Source organism: Hemitrygon akajei, chromosome 28, assembly GCF_048418815.1.
Source record: "Hemitrygon akajei chromosome 28, sHemAka1.3, whole genome shotgun sequence".
NCBI lineage: Eukaryota > Metazoa > Chordata > Chondrichthyes > Myliobatiformes > Dasyatidae > Hemitrygon > Hemitrygon akajei.
Window position 1 is genome coordinate 23790206 of NC_133151.1, and position 18113 is coordinate 23808318.

Genomic DNA, 18113 nt, shown 5'->3' on the forward strand with positions numbered 1-18113 from the left:
CAGTCATTCAATCATCATGACAGGATAAGGTATTTAATGGAACCTCGGGTGAAAATGTCGTTATTTATTTTTTGAAAAAGCCAACCAGTGGGATGAGTTGTCCATCTGGACAATTAAATAATGTAAAACGCATTTCAATGGCGAAATATCGGGAACGAGGTGCAAGACGGATAGATCATAAACGGCAGAGAGAGAATAACTGGGTGGGTCAGAGAGTAGGGAAGGTGGAGAAAACGAGAAAGAGGAGAAACAGGGAATCAACAGAAGAAAGTGAAGTACATGGGCATGAAACGGGAAAAAGACGGAATGGACCGAGAAATACACAGTCACAGAACCAGACCCAGACATTTACAGACACGCACACAGACAGAAATGCATGCATACAATCGAAAGCACGCAGCATTCATGACTCAACAACAGATTATACTTCCGAGAGCAGAGTGCCGCAGCGGAAGCGTGCTGGGCCCATAACCCACAGGTCGATGGATCGAAACCATCCTCTGCTATATTCTCTGTTGGTGCCAGCAGGTATTCAACCTTGTGTTTTAAAACACGATGCACCTATAACAAGAAATGGCATTTCAATTTGAATTTATCATTTATTCGTACTCTTTTAAATAGTCGTCTCTGTGGCGCAATCGGTGAGCGCTTTCGGCTGTTAACCGAAAGGTTGGTGGTTCGAGCCCACCCAGGGACGCTGGTGCTCCAGTAGTTTATTTTCTCTCGTACAAGAGAAAATGTGCAGCTGCATCTATGGAATAAAGTACACAGTCGATTTTTCAGGCCGAAACCCTTCTTAAGGATCACGAAGCAGCCTGGGTGCTGAGTTCCTCCAGCATTTTGTCTATGTTGCTTGGATTTCCAGCATCTGCACATATTCCCGTCTGCGATTCGACTGCTACACTGCGAAGTCTCTTCCGTGGAATTGAATTCAATGGACATTATTAATTACGTCCTTCACATACATGAAGAGTAAACATTTTACGTTACGTCTCCGTCTAAATGTGCAAAGTACAACTTATGGCCATATGTAATAAATAGTATGTACAACAAAACAGTCAATATAGCACAGAAATACGATTGTATCAGCGTGAATGATTCGGACTGATGCCCTAGTGGAAGAAGCTGTCCCGGAGCCTGTTGGTCCCGGCTTTTACGCTGCCGTACTCTTTCCCGGATGGCGACAGCGGGAACACTTTGAGATTGGGGTGACTCGGGTCCCCAACGATCCTTCAGGTGCTATTTACACACCTGTCTCTGCAAATGTACTGAATACTGGGAAGATCACATCAACAGACACGCTCGGCTGTCCGCACTGCTCCTTGCAGATTCCTACGATCGAGGAAATTACAGTTCCCATCCCGGGCAGTGATGCATCCAGTCAGAATGGTCCCCTGGAGAAAATCTTTACAATTTGGGGATCATTATTAAATTTCTTCAACCGTCTGAGGTGAAAGAGACGCTGTTGTGTCTTTTTCACCACGCAGCCTGTATGTACAGACCTCGTGATATCCTCGCTGATGTTTTTACTGAGGAACTTAAAGCCGTTCACCATCTCAACACAGATCCATTGATGTCAATAGGGGATGCCTACTCTGAAGAAGTTTGAATCTTCCCATCGATGAGAGTTCAGTGAAACCCTCTCTCACTGCTTCCCCTCTGTGATCTCAGCTCTTTTTTTTCTGCTGCGTTTCATTACCAGCTGGGAAACTCTGCACTGTCCGGAGGCCGGCGCTCCCTACGGCTGCCGCAATGGGCTCAGTGGGAATTGAATCTGTTCTACGTGTTTCAGTCACATATACCGACATACAGTGAAACGCTTCTCATCCTCACTGTTCATAGAGATCAAACAATTACACACTGTATTGGGACAGAACAAGGTGAAGCAATAACAAAATGCAGAATAAAGTGTAACAGCGACAGAGAAAGCACGGCGCAGGTAAATAATAAGGAAATTATTTCGTACCTTCGTACCAAGGTGGATTGTGAGGTCAAACGTCCGTCCTATCTTACGGGAAACCATTCAATAGACACAACAGTGGGACTGAAACAATCCCTGAGACTGTGAATTGTGTTTTCCTGCTTTTGTACATTCTGCTAGATGGAAGAGGGGAACGAGAGAATATCCGGGGTGAGTTGTGTCTTTGATCAAGATTCTGCATGTTCGATCTGTCCAGAAAGCGTGCGTTTCCTCGAGCCGAGCCCTTGGAACTACCGGAATTCCCGGGTCTAATGTTGTGTTTTTCATTCAGTTTGGTTTCCTCGATCATCCTGCCTGAGGGATCACCACCATCGTACATTAGGGCTCCATCTGATCCATTAGAGTGAATTTCATTCACAGCAAATTGCCCGTGAATTCTGCGTTCATAGTGCTAAAGGTATACAACCTGCGATTGCCGGGAATCGAACCCGGGTCAACTGCTTGGGAAGCAGCTATGCTCACCACTATACCACCATCGCACCCTGATACAAACGAGATTCGGTTACTGATTGGTCTCTTGTGCTACAAGATTCTGTAACTCTATTATCAGTTTCTGAGCTGTTTTCTGAAGGATCATTCCTCACTCTGTTGCAGTTCCTATTCTGACCCGTAGATGTCGCGCATTCCGACAGACCGGTGTTACGTATTCGGGCAACAATAATATAGATGAGTTAGGCAAGGGGTTTTATAACGAATAACACGTTTATTAAACACTGATAACAAACCCCCTTCAAATGTAAACAAACCCAAACAATGGTCCGAGCTCAGCTGCTGACAGCTGGTCAGACAGTTCTTAATAGCTTTGCAGTCTCAAACAGTCTTTAAAGTAGTATTGAAAAAAACTCAGTTCTCCAAAGCGATATGCCGAATGAAAACAGTTCAAAGAACGATATGCCGACAGTTCAAAAGCTCACGGTACTTTTAAAAGGAGAGACTTTTTAAAGCGATGTAAATTCTCTTCCACGTCGATGTCCTTCGATTCCCAGCGTCGAACTCCCACGTCGAATTTTATTAAATATAACAACTTAAAGTGACTGACCTCTCTTCCACACTATTCTCAAACCCTTTCTGGTCATCCCAGGGGTCAACAGCGAGAATAGTCAACGAAATCCTTCCGAATGAGGATCAAACAAGGTCGAAGTCAATCCATCGAAAATCGATTTTTCTTGATCTCCAAACTTCACTCTCCATTAGCAAAGAAACCGTTGGCTCTGACCTTTTAAACTTTTGGCATTAACAAAACTTCATTTTTAACTAAACTGCGTCATCACATTAAATCACACAGTGATATGAAGTCATCTTGGCAAATCCAGCCACGAACTGCCCCACCTGACAGGGTGGGTCTTCCTTTTATACCCTGTAGAAAAAACCTGTCACATGACCTCTACTGGCGGGAAAATGACATCACTCCACCATTACCTCATGTCCAGTATAACTTCAACCCCAGTCACGTGACAAGGGTACCACTGTCACGTGTCACGGGTACGTAACACCGGAGAAACACAGCACCTGGGATCCGAAAGAAGGGAGAATCGACCCGAGAGATTGGAAGGGCTGCAAATGGTTTCCTGCTGCACGTTTCAGTAAGTGAGAAACTATCCTGATTATAAATATCGGTTCAAACAACACGCTGTAGGATGCTAATCGGAACCCTTCCTTTGGCCAGTCCTTGAACATAGTAAATGACTGAATCACTGAAGAATGATGAGACCCCTCCAGTGACACAGTGAGGACAGGATGAGTAAATAGCGTCAGCTCTACACTCAACAAACAAACATCAGGGTGACTTTATGAGCTCTCATAAACCCTGACATCCGTATGACAGACTACACACTCTTGTAGATTCCTCGTTAGTTCAATCTCCGCCTGTCACACAGGAGACCGGGGTTTAATTTACCGATGGGGATACCATTTTCCTGTTTCAAATGAAACCGTTATTAGAAGATGGGACAGTTTAGTGTGCAGATAGCCCGGAACTAGAGAGTTTCCCAAGAAAAAGGCACGTTCTGTTCAGCGTTGTTTTATCAATTTTCCCTCATCGTGACTGTATCTGAACGCCGTACGGCGTTACATTAGGTGACTGGATCCTTCACTCCGACACATTATACAGGGGCTGTTGCTGTGAGATATGAACTCCCGCACTTTCCCAGCACTCCGGCCGACTCTCTCAGTTTGTCTGGGTGACTGTGTGGAGAAGACTGGAAAAGGAACAGCTGAAACACTTCGGAGAGAACGATACCATGCGGACATGTTTACCGCCGGGTTTGAAGCCACCCAGCCCCTCCAGCAACCCTGGATCCTCCAAACAGAATGTGCAATGGAGGAATGTACGCTTAAAATTATGTGACGTTGTATAACGTGGACTATGTGGCTCCGCTTCTAGACCTGATTGACAGCAGAACACGAAGAAGAGGGTTGGAGTTGCAGTGGCGGTTGATGACCCTTCCTTGAATGTTGGGAAATAATGTAGGTTCAGGTGGGGGGGGGGGGGGGTGCGTGAGTCCGGAAAATGAACCGGAATTGAATAATTCTGGTTAGTGCGGATAGAGGTCGGAATGAAGTTGAATCTGGATCTGGAAAACGGAAAAAAAAAGTAACATAAAATGGGAATGTTTCCTCTGATCGAGAGGAAGGGCTGGACATTTTGGGGAAAAAATGGAAATAAGGCTTCAAGGTACAGTATTGTTTACATTTGCCCCGGAACAACCTTCTTTTATCAATCCCATTAAATTACCTGCAGCAACACACAAAATGCTGGAGGCACTCAACAGATCAAGCAGAATCTATGGAAAATAGTTCAGTTGACATTTCGGTTCGAGCCCATTCATCAGCCCTGATTTCCATCAGCAATTTGTGTGTTGTTTGGATTTCCAGCATCTGTACGTTTTCTCGTTTGAAATTAACCACAGAGTTGAAATCTGTTTCAGGGAATATAAATTGTGATCAATCCTTAAGAAGAGCTTAATAGCAATTACTTATGATTTGATTACGAAAATACGTCTAGTTACGTCTGATACAATTAAGAATGAATGGAAAGAGAACTTCAAATATCTTTATCTACATAGAAATGGGTTAATGGGTTAATTAACACAATGGGTTAATTAATGTAATTTGATCTCTATGTACCATTATAAATATTGATATGCTTATTAATTTGAAATTTAATAAAAAGATTGAAAAAGAAAGAAAGAGGAGGTGATGTGCAAAATCGTGAATAAGGAAGTGAATAAGGAAGTGTGAGAAGGCGTTACATTTTAATGTTTTATGTTGCCTAATGAAAATTGAGGTGTCAGGTTGTTAAAACAGGAGTTCCAGTGGAGATTTTGATAGAGCAGATTAAATCATTAAATCTCATTTGCTGGGAGGCAAGGTAAAGAACGTAAAGAGATTACAAGTTGTCAGAAATGGAGATAGGATGGCGTGTTTAACTGTATTGATATGTTAGTTATAATGTACTGGCTTATATTCCGCCTATGCTTCGATGTTACCAATGCCAAAGGTTTGGGCATGTTGTGGCAGTATATCATGGGAAACTAAGATGTAGGGAGGGAGGTGGGAACATAAGTATGAAGATTGTGAAGCTGGAAAGTTTATTTACTGTAATTGCGAGGAGAACATAGTGCAGTTTATAAGGATGTGAGGTGCTTAAGAAGGCAGCTGGTTGATCAGGTTAATGTACAGTTAGGTGTGTCTTTTGCAGAGGCCTTGCAAAAAGTTAAACCGATTGTTGATCAAGTATTACCAGTTGGGAAACAGAATGTGAATTTAGTGGCTATATGTCACATTACTAAAGTTCCATTACTAAACATACTTTACAAGCTGATAAAGTGAAGTTTGTGATGTTTATGAAGGATGTGGTGAATTGTACGGCCCAGTTATCGGACTGAGAAAATTAAAATTCTTGTGAAAACTGAAAAGTATCTATGCGTAACTGGTGTCATGTGGGAAACTGTAAATGATGCTTTAATAGGTGGGGTACCTCTATTTCAGTCTCCTACTGCGTATACATAACGGGATTAAGAATATTGCAGCGGAGTCCGAGAAGTCTGATTATCAACACATTAAGACATTTATTTCGGATTTATCAAGTTTACCCAACATCATATCTATTCAGGAAACCTGTCTGTTAGCACGTTTATGTTTTCCTTTGCAGGATTACATTGTAATTAGACGTGTTCGGTTAATTGGCAGAGGGTGGCAGAGGGGGCGGTGTTGCAAGTTTAATAAGGAAAGGGATCGGACATAGAGTTGTGAATGTAAATAAAGTGTATGAGGCTCTTGTAGTAGATGTATTTGATTCAACGTGTAGGGGTTTTAAAGTGGTAAATCTCTTGTGGAAAGCTTTTCTTTGATTTGTTGGAAGGTATATGTAGAGACAGAGGGTGGAAAGTCTCAAGCTATCCATTCGAAGTAGGCTCCCGTGGCTTTAATCTATTCACTTTCCAGAAGTGGCTGCGTGACCTTGGCTTCACTAGGAGATACATCAAGTCAACCAGCAGGGCTGTCGCTGAGGCAGCAGACAGGATCATCATGGGTGTGGACCAAGTATGTCCAGAGGGGCAGAAAGTCGGACACTGTATCCATCTATTGCAAACCCTTCAGTAGTTGCATACACATCTGAAGAGTAGACTATCTGTTGGATGGAAGCGACAAACAACTCTGATAGAGGTAGCTGCCAAGTTTTTAAGCTTATCAGTGCGAGGTGGCGCTTTAGCACTGCTGGCCCACCACCTCGAGGGAGTCTGGATCATAAGCGTGCTGAAACTCCTGAGGACAGGTGGCAGATCAACTGATGATCCCACTGGTGATAGCACTGGTCTGTTGACATCTTAGTCCAAGTGTATTTTCAATTCAATTCTAGCTCCAGCTCACTAAGGTTTCTATGGTGTGGGGATTGTTGTACACATACTTCACTGTGGGGCCATTCATGGAATGGTTTGTTGGTAGAAGAATTTTTAGGTATTTCCAATCTCTGTGCCTTAATGATGGGAGGGCTATGAGATTTAATGTTATATTAGTCCGAAAACTGCTGTAGATTTAACTCCAGTTTCAATCATTCCGGCTGGAGTGAGTGTGTGAGTTATGTCACGGGTGATAAAACATTGGGGAGTGATCATTATCTTATATTTTGAAGCTTGTGTTTGGAGTTATATAGGGAACAGGAGTCTGCTTTTTGGAGTTGGAATTTTGGTAAAGCAAACTGGGAGAGTTTTTACCTGATGAATATCTGTCAAGGCCGAACATTGAGAATGATATGGATTTCTGCAATGAATGTTTATGTCATATTATTCATCAAACTGCTGTGTAAGTATCTCCTGTTAAAAATGGCATTAATAGGAGGAAGACTGTACCATGGAGGACGCAGGAGTGTGCAGAGAGAATTAGGGAGAGAAATAAGGTGGTTGGGAGAGTTGAGAATGATCACTCTCCGAGTTTTCTTATTAAGTATGAAAGGCCACAGGCTGTGGTGAGGAAATTGGTGAAGGTTCTGAAAGAGGTTTACTGGCGGTCATCTTGCGATAGTGTTGACACGATATTAAACTTAGTGATGTTTGGGGAATGATTAAGAAAATTGGTTGGGGGGATTCATAGAGTTAAAAACATTCCAGTATTGATTAAGGAAGGTGATTGTTACTGAAGTACAGAAGGTTGAGTCACTGGCTTAGTAATTTGCTGAAATTCGTAATCAATATAATTTAATTTTAAGAGCATAAATGATGGAGAGATGAGGTTTTAAGCGATGCGCTCATCTGTTGGAAGCCCTCTGTCGCAATGATAGTGACATAGAGTTTTCTTTCTGTGAATTTAAGGAAGTTTTTAATAGTACAGGTCAGTCGGCTCCAGGAAAGGATGATATATGTTATAGTATGTTTAAGCAGGTGGCATACTGCTTTTGAGATAATATGAGCCAAATATTTGTATTTCTGGATCATATTTGGAGTTTAGGCCATCTTGGCTATTCATAGAAAATGGTCCATCATCTGGAAAGGCCCATAGTGTCCTTCTAGTTATAGACCAACATCACTTTGTCAACTTACGGAACATATGGTAATAGAAGGATTGAATTTTATTTTGGGAAAAAGAGGTGATATAGCATTTTATCAGTGCGAATTTCAAAAGGGTTGAATGACATTATGTTTGGAAATGATATTAGAAAAGCACAAGTAAATAAGTGAGTTGCAAAATGCAAGATTTTGATTTTGAAAAATCATATGATATGTTATGAAAGGATCAATTTATGGAAATTCGGACTGAGAGGAATGATATATTTTTTTCCAAAGTGTTTTTTTAATGTATGTTCCAGGCGGTTGAGAGTGGTTAAGGTATATTTGGGTTTCTATGTGCTGGAGAATGAGACACCACATTGTAACACTTATTGTTTAACACTATGACTACTGATACTTTCTCTGAGATATGTACTGGGGTGGGGAAATCACTTTTTGCAGATGAATGCTTCTTAATGGATTAGAGGTAGAAAATTCAGTTTAATTGTATATAGCATGTGATTCATGATTAATAATGTTGAACAGCAGGCAAATAGATGTGGTTTTAATCTTTCAGTAGCTAAAATGCATTATATGTTTTACAAAGAAGATAAATAGGCCACTTTATTGATTCATTTCATCCTCAATATCAATTGTTTCGAAATTCTATGGTCCAATTCTTGAATAAGTGTCAGTGGTACAATTTTGGGCCATGCGGCTGGTTAATAAGCACCATATCTGTAAAGTAACTGATAAATGTAACCCTTTAGCCTAAGACCACCCTTCACACAGCAATAACTCCACCTATCTCCCACTCCGTGTGAACTTACTGCTCACCGTCCCTACATCCACTCCCAGGTCACTCAGCCGTATCACAAACAGCAAATGTCCCAGAACAGATCCAAGTGAAACAGCACGTCACCAGCATCTGATCACAAAACCGCTCTCTGCCATCACTCTGTCTCCTATTGCAAAGACAATTCTGGACCCAGTTTAGTAAACGGCCTGACTTAGGACCATATGAAACAAATCAATAAACTTCGTCTTTGACGGCAGACCTGGGTGAGGATGGTCAGGACCAACAAACTAGTCTGTGTCTGTAGGGAGACCACATTGAGTAACTCCTTCACTCCAAATAGGAGAAAAATAAGTAAATAGAAAAGAAATAAATATTACAATAAAAAGCTGCAAATTCTGTAGTCTGAAGCAAAAGCAGAAAACAGGAAACTCCAGACCTGTCAGATCACCACCTGTACCAGGAAAACATTTGGAGCTGCAACAAAGCAGGAAATTATTGCAAACTTACAAAACGTCAAACCATCATTAAAAAAAAACAACAGTGTTTGGTGAAAGTGACTGCACATTTAACAAGGACAATCAAGTGGTTGGAGCTGCAACACCACTGTGGATAAAGGGACAAGTGGGCCCCCTATTTTCACATTTCTATGAAAAAAGTAATTAATTTTCATTCTTACATTTTGCTGATTTTAATGTAATCTTCTCTGTTGTAATTTATATTTCCCGTCCGCGGTGGTGAAGTCTTTGCAATCAAAGTCAAAAAAATCTCATCCACAATCATCATTAGCACTAGTGTACCACAAGGCTGTGTGCTTTGTCCACTACTCTACTCACTTTATAACTGTGATTGTTTGGCTAAGTACAACTTCAATGCCATATTAAAGTTTTCAGATGACACCACTGTTGTTGGATGAATCAAAGGTGGCACTCATTTGCCTCAGGAGGGAGATGGGCGATCTGGTTGAATGGTGCCACAGCGACAACCTCTCACTCAATATCAGCAAAACCGAGGAGCTGATCACTGACGACAGGGAGAGGAAACCGGCGATCCATGAGCCAGTCTTCATCAGGGACTGGAGGTAGAGAGAGTCAGTAACATTAAATATCTCAGCATTATCATTTCAGTGGGCCTGTCCTGGGACTGGCAGTAAGTGCCGTTATAAAGAAGACAACAACTCTACCTGCGTATAGTCAGCATGGCATCTAAAACTTTGACATATATAGATGGACAGTGGAGAGTAACCTGACTGGTTTCATCATGGCCTGATAAGGAAACACAATTATCAGGAATGGAAAAGAAAGGTCTACAAGAACTTCGTGGAGATGTCATTGGCAAGTTTTTAAACAGAACGTTGTGAGTGCATGGAATGTGCTGCCGGAAAAGGTGGTGGAGCTGATTACACTAGAGTCTTTTAAGAAACTCCTGGGCAGGTACATGGGGCTCAGAAATATAGGACTATGGGTAACGCCAGATAATTTCTAAAATAAGTACAGGTTTGGTACGACATAGTGAGCCAAAGGGCATGTATTGTGTTGTAGCGTTTCTGTTTCTAACTAGTGGACACATCCAAGTTCAAATACATCGTCAAGTAGCGGTGCTTCAGAAAGGCGGCGTCAATAGTGAAGGACTTCCATACCGCAGGACATGCCCTCTTCTCACTGTTTGGGGCAGGAAGGAGGTGCAGAAATCTGGAGGCGCACACTCAGTAATTCAGGAACAGCTTCTTCCTCTCTGCCATACGATTCCAAAATGGATATTGAAATCATGAACACTTCCTCACTTTTATAATACATATTTTTTTTTTGTATTCGCACTGTATTTCATCGTTTAAATATGCAGACATACTTAATGTTATTGTTTTACTTTTTGCATTTCTATGTATTGGATGTATCATGTATTGGATTGAACTGTTGCTGGTAAGTAAACAAATTATATTAGAATCAGATATATTATCACTGTCATGTGTCGTTGAATTTGTTAACTGAGCAGCAGCAGTTCAATGCAATGCATAATACAGAAGAAAAAACCCAAAATATAAAAAAATAATAATAACAATAATAATAATAATAATAATAATAATAATAATAATAATAATAATAATAATTTCTAAAACAATTACAGTATACGTATGTAGCACAGATTAAAATTGTACAAAACTAGAAACAATATACACAATATATATTGAAAAAGTGAGGTAGTGTCCAAGGTTTCAATGCCCATTTAGGAATCGGAATGCAGAGGGTAGGAAACTGTCCCTGAATCGCTGAGTGTTTGCCTCCAGGCTTCTGTACCTCCTACCTGATGGTAACATTGAAATTTCACAACACAGGTCGGTAATAATAAACCAGCTTCTGGTTCTGATACAAGGGATTCCTTATCAGCCTGGTGAGTAGGGTGAGGAGTTGTAAATGGTGCTCAGTCTAGATGAGTGAGGTTTGGCAATTTGTGAAGTCATATCAGTGGTGGACTTTGTGAACACAATTCGCTCTGTCACAGAAACGTTCTTCCACTTCACTGACTCCGGCTGCACTGAATGATGCCCCGGGAAAGTAGTTAACATCGTCAGAACGCCTTCCCACCCCTGTCATTCTCTCTGCATACACATTCCATTGGGTATCAGACAGAATGGAGTGAGTAAACGCAGCAGCAGAATGGAGGACAACATCGACCCTACTTTTACAGTACCTAAAACAGTATTCATACCCAATTTCGACGTTTTCATGTTTTATTTTATAAAATTAATTCACTGTGTTTAAATTTGGCTGTTTTGACACTGAATAACAGAAAGTCTATCTCGTGTCAAAATGAAAATGAAATCTACAAAGTGATAAAACGAAAAAAATCCATTGTATGAGTATTCACCCCCTTTAATATGACACAACAAGTCATCACAGGTACAGCAATTGGTTTTAGAATTCATGTAATTAGTTAAATGGAGATCACGGTGTGCAGTCAGGATGTTTCAATTACACCAGGACCAATTGCTGATGCGTCAGTGTCCTGGCAAATACTGCACCATGAACACAAAAGAACACCCCAAATAACTCGGTGAAATGGTTATCGAAATGCAAAAAAAAATAAAAATGATGAAGCACCCAGACAACATTTGTATGTGCAGTCTCTCCCATCTCGGGACAGAAGCTTGTAAATCCTTCCGAGTTACCATAGGTCTCTTGGTGGCCTCCATCTCTCTCCCCTTCTTGGACACTTTCTCCGTTTTTAAGGATAGCCTGCTCTTGTCAGTTTTACAGCTGTGCCTTATTCTTTCCATTTTTTGATGATTGTTTTAACTGTACTTGTTTTAACAGTACTGTGACTTGGAAATATTTTTTTGTATCCATTTCCTGACTTATGCTTTACAATAACCTTTTTCACGGAATTGATGATTCTAGTTGTTTACTGTCTGCGATCAAGGCAAATAGACGGGATTTAAATAAAAGTCGGAAAGATGCCTTTCACTACGCTTCAAAGTAATTGTGACAAATAACGATAATCTTTACAAAAGCAAGGAAGAGGTGTAGGCAGTACAGAGGAGTTCAACGTACATATATGTCATCATATAGAATCCTGAGATTAATTTTCTTGTTTACTGAACAAATCTATAGAATATTAACTGTAATCTATTCCATAGATAATAACTATAACAGAATCAATGATAAACCGTCCAACTAGAGCGCTCAACAAGCGTGAAAAAGGCAACAAACTGTGCGAATGTAAAAAGAAGAAACAATAATTAAACAAGCAATAAATATTGAGAATATGAGATGAGGTGTCCTTGAAAGTAAGTTCATTGGTTGTGGGAAAATTTCAATGATAGAGCAAGTGAAGGCGAGTGAATATAACTGCTTTGGCGCAAAAGTAAATGTAAGCAGGCTGTTTACACTTTCTCATCTGCGGCCTCGGTATCTCTCATCAACCAGGGTTCGTGAAACCTGACAAACTTTTCGTTTACCCTACAAGAATCATACAGGTTCTGAACACCTGACACCACACTGTTAAAGGACTCCCACTTCGCACAACTTGGTCGTTCTCCCTTCTTACCTGCATTTGTAAGTCCGCGAACATTCAGCTGTCCATCCTGCACTTCCCTCAGACATTATTCTGTTGTGGCTGTGATAGGACCAATAGGGGCAAATTTAGGCCATTCAGCGAAATCCAGTTTGTTCCACCATTCCGTGATGGTTCATTCTTATATACCCCTCACACCATTCTCTTGGCTTTTCCTCAGAATCTGCTGATCCACGGAGTAATCAAAAAACTGCCAACCTTCGTTTTATACTGAATGGTTTGGCCCCCACACCTGTCTGTGGCAAAGTATTCAAGTTTCACTCCCAACTTTGTAAGCAATTCCTCTTCATTTCCGTTCCAGATGGACACCCCTCTATTCTACAACTGACACTCTGGTCCTCGACACCTGCACTATAGGAAACGTCCTCTCCACATCGACTCTATATAAGCCTTCCAATATTCAATAGGTCTCAATGAGATCTACCGAATTCTTGTGAATTCCACTGAGTACAGGCCTAGAGTCACTAATCACTCCTCAAACATCAACACCTTAGTTTCACTAGGCGAGCTTATATATCTTATTTGGGCCCTCTCAAATGCCAGGGAAACATTGTATTAGATAAGTGGCACAAAACCGCTCATAGACCTGCAAGTGGCGTCTGACCAATGATTTAGAAACCTGCACGTTATTTTTCGCATCGGTATAATTGTTGTTTTGAGATGAAAGCTAATGTTTGATTTGTCTTCCTTATCACCGACTCATACTGCAAGTTACGCTTCCTAAATGAGGACTCCCAATACTCTTTGCACCTCGGTTTTGTTTTTGATGATTATTAATTTTTAACGGACTAGGAATGTAGTCTTCGTCATTACTAATTATATGCATGACAATACGGTTCCCTGCACTGTTTTCCACCTTCCATTTTTCCCCATTCTCCCAAACTGTCTGTCCTTCAGCAGATTCCCCGTTTCCTCCACACTACCTGTCCTCCATCAGTATTAGAATTGACTGCAAACTTCACCAGAAAACCTTTAATTCTGTCACTCAAATCATTGACCTATATGTAAAAGGAAGTGATCCAGCAGTCCCCAGAGTCAGTCACACCTGAGATCTTCCTCCTGACCTGTCAAGCCTCTTACACTGAAGCAAATGCATTTTAAACCAATTGTCTTTCCTTTCCATTGTCTGTTCTCCGGTCTATCCTGTTGACTAAAATTGCTGTTATTGGCATAAGTATTATCTCCTTCTCAGGGTCACACTGAATGCCACTCAGATTAACTGTATTCTGAGCATCACTAGCAAATCTACAGGATATTGCCCCCAACCCCTCCAGTTCAGGTGTACCTCATCTCTTGTGTGCAAGTCTGCGTACCACAGAATAAATTGTAGCGATCCAAGAACTTCAATCTTGCTCCTGCCCAGGCACCTCAGTCAAATATTCAACTGAATCATCATTCTATTTATATCTTCATAAATATTTGTCACAGGATGTAATTCGGAGATTAATATTTTTGAAGTTGTGCATTTTAAGTGTCTTTCTAATTCCCTCTGTGCACTGTATACCAGTTATATGCAAAACGTGCGCTTGAGAATTTTCTACAGCCGCTCTGACTCGTTCATCATCCTGGTATTCTAGAAGCAACACACTATCCTGGGAACTCTTTTACAGATACAGAATCTTATGTCTTTTCTTAAATACTGTCCAGACTATCCCGTCCTACTCTACTGGACATCTGAGACACTGTTAGTGCCAGCAGCCTGGCTGATTCTGGTGTGTCCTGAGACGTCATTCCCCCACTAGTAATCAAATCGTGTACATGTTGTGAGGGAAGCAGCCACTGGGGACCCTGCACTGGTCGAGTGTTTCTCCTGCCTCTCCTGGTGGTCACAAAACTGATCATGTCCATGTCCATCTCATTAAAGGATCTCGTCTCACTGTTCTAGATGAGCCGAGCTACAACTGGTGCATGTCTCTTATGTGAATTTACAGGGGACACAGCCCGACACCCTGATTTGCCACACCCTGAGGCAGATCATGTTTCTGGCATTAGTGCCACTCTTGCTGCTCCAACAGGGAGAGAGATTCTGAAACAGAAATCCGCTACAATTTCATATCCTAGTGTACACCACCTCATATGCCATTTCTCTGCCCACATTTCCAGCTGGTCAGTGTTCTGCGAATAACTTGGCAAGCTTCCTCATTATCGACGACTGCACCAAATGTTTGTGTCGCCTATGTGATTGCCTGGTTTGTCACTATACCCTTGTTAAACGGTAGAATAATATTGGCTCATCCTCCGTTCTCTGCAGCATCATGTATAATTAAAATTCGACGACAAAGATCCCTGTGAAAGCCCCAGCTATCTGCAATCTTGCCCCATTCACTCAATAACCTGGAATTAATTCTACCCAGTCTTGGTGAGATATCCAGATTCGTGTTCTCTGAGATTTCCAATGCTCCCAGCAACTTGTTGGCAAAGTGCCTGGAATATCAGCGTATTTCTCCTTGTGGTTATTCCGGCCATCACTTTCAGTTTGGTGAATACTGAAGTGAAATATTCATTTGGTGATGTGGTCACTTATTGCGGCTCCAGACATGCTTTCACTACTTTACCAGTGAGTTGTCTACATTCCTGTTTTCGCTGTCGTGCCCCTTTTGTTTTTAATGCATGTACAAGGTATTCTCTCCAGGTTTGCTCATGAAAATCATTGCCTCTCCCCTACCATCATTCAGTACTGCGGATTACCGGTTTAATTTGCATATTGCTGCATGTTCATCAAATACATTGTCTAATTTCCACTTTCTAAAATGTCTTTATAGTCCTTTTTTTTTCATTTTTTACTCCATTTGCAAATTCTATGATAATGCAATAATCTTAGATCTGGATTCTTTTCTTTCACCCTCACATAAACCATTTGAATTTTGAACCACTCAGCCTTAAGTAACTCTCACAGGTCAGGTGTGAGTTAGAACTGCTCCCGGTCTCTGCTGTCCCCAGGTCCTGCCTGACATAGTTCTCATTAGCTTGCAAAACACACAAAATGCTGGAGGAACACAGCATCTATGGAAAATAGTAAACTGTCAACATTTCTGACTGAGTCCCTTTAAAAAGACTGGAAAAATAGATGCGAGGCCAGATTAAAAAGATGGTGGTGGGTGAGCATAAAGCACAAGGTGGTAAGTTATCACTAACTTGCTGTTAGTTAAGCAAATTCTCCCAAGATTGTGTCCTTCTTTGAACATGACTGTTATCAAAATGGTCTCTCACTGACATTAATGAATGGCAAGGGTCATGCCCCTTTGCAAGGTCTCTTAATAGTCTCTAAAGCATCTGCCTTCACCACGATCCCTAGCTGTAAATTGCACACATGTTCTGTATTTAAAAGTTATTCTCAGACATTCCCACACCCCTACACATTTCTCCAATCACCTTAGCATTATGCGTCCTTGTTTTAGCGACTTCCACATTGGGAAACATTCCATGGATGTCCCCTCATTTGATGCCTCCTATCATTTTGTATACCTTGATCAAGTCACCTCTCATCCTGCTTCATGCCAAAGAGAAAATCCCTATGTTACTCCACCGATCATTACATTATATTTTCTCTGAAGTTCAATGTGCAAAGTAAATTTACTGTCAATGTACAAAGGTTACCATATATATTTTGATGCAGACATGCGCAGTAAATACAAAGAAACATAAGGAAATCAATGAAAAATTGCCCACATCAAAGCTGTCAAAATACCGACGTAGAAAAGACAAAAAAGAGAATAAATTGTGTAAGTGAACAAAAAGCAAAATAAAGTGATAATAAATATGCAGTAACTATCAAGGACATGAGCTGTGGATTCTTGTTGCGTTGAGTGACATTATCCCCTCTGCTTCCAAAGCCTCATCGTTGAGGAGTAACAACTATTCCTGAACCGGGTGCTGTGCGACATGAGGCTCCTGTAACTCCTTCTTGATGGCAGCATGGAGAAGAGAGCATCACCTGGATGATGGATGCTGCTTTCCCATACCAGGTCACCCTGTAGATTTTTTCAGTGGCGAGGACGGCTTTACCTGTGATGGACTGGCTGCATTCACAATATTTCAATTGTTCACTTTACTTCACGTACTTTGGTTGTTCTAGTGTCAAACGGTGGAGTGCAGGACCCTGTGCTCACTGCACAGTGCTGTGAGTTATATTGCTCTGTGTCCTGGTTGTGATGCTTTAGATATTGTAAATTTCACTGTCCCTGTAGTCAAGTGTTGACCTCTCTTGAGCAGTCACATATGCAGGGCACGTTTATACCAGAGACAGACCCTTCCCGTCCCTGGCTGTACGAGCCAGATGTTGTTAAGGACTCTGTTCTTACAGTACGGTGCCGGCAGTTTAAACATCATATTTAACTGCATGCACTATGTGTCTCCCAATGTACTAAATTGCACAGAAGGACTTACCCATCAGAATGGTTAGAGAGACCTAACAGCACTTCCTCTTTAGTATCAACACTCCAGAGAACATCACCATACCATCTTTCTCATCAAGCTTTCCTCCTTGTCCTTTTCCTTAGTGAACACTAATATTCATTTTGTACCTCTCATGCTAACTCTGGCTCCGGGCATAAACTCCCACCTTTGTCCTTCGATGGTTCTGTCCTCTCCCCACTATACTGTTGTTTTCTTTGTCTGCATAAGTTACCTTGGGATTCTCATTGATCCTAATCGTAACTCTTCACTCTCCTGATTCACTATGTGACTTGTTTCTTGCTTCCTGCATGTTCCTCCATGAACCTGTCCAATTTCATCTACCTCATCCTTTCCTATGACTCCTCTGACATTTTAAACAAATACAATATTTCTCATCATCCTAAGTTCCTGACCATCCCTGTCCTTCTCTACCCTCCTTATAGGGACAGGGAAATACTAATTTCTGACCGGCTAGGCTGTACGTGACTCTCACATGTCAGACATCAGCTAAAATCAGCTCCATCCAGTGACAACTAGTGACATCAGTTCCCAGACAACTCTCTATGACAGTTGCTCAGTTCTTGAAAAAATTTACAATATTCGACTTGCAGATCCAAACGTATTCTTATTAATAACCATCTGAAACTCTCCAGAATTAAGATCCATAAGTTTCCCAATTAAATTCCAATCATATTGTTAGGTTCATTTCCCAATTCCAAACCAAGTATGGCTCCCTCCCTGGAGGACCATCTACATACTGTTTCTGGAAAAATTCCTGAACTCACCAAATAAGTAATGTCCCATCTGCCCAATGCTACTTACTGACCTGTAGCTCTGGATCCCAGCACCCACTCCACATGCCAAAGTTTAAAACATCGTCAAAGTG

General features: G+C 41.3%; 2 non-coding genes across 2 annotated transcripts; one reads left to right on the forward strand and one right to left on the reverse strand.

Moving 5' to 3' along the window:
• The first annotated feature begins 623 nt into the window (after positions 1–623).
• On the forward strand, positions 624–697 carry trnan-guu (transfer RNA asparagine (anticodon GUU)). The gene has a single exon. It is a non-coding gene; the product is annotated as a tRNA-Asn (tRNA).
• A 1691-nt stretch (positions 698–2388) lies between these two features.
• trnag-ccc (transfer RNA glycine (anticodon CCC)) lies at positions 2389–2460 on the reverse strand. Its single transcript has one exon. It is a non-coding gene; the product is annotated as a tRNA-Gly (tRNA).
• Between the last annotated feature and the right edge of the window lie 15653 nt (positions 2461–18113).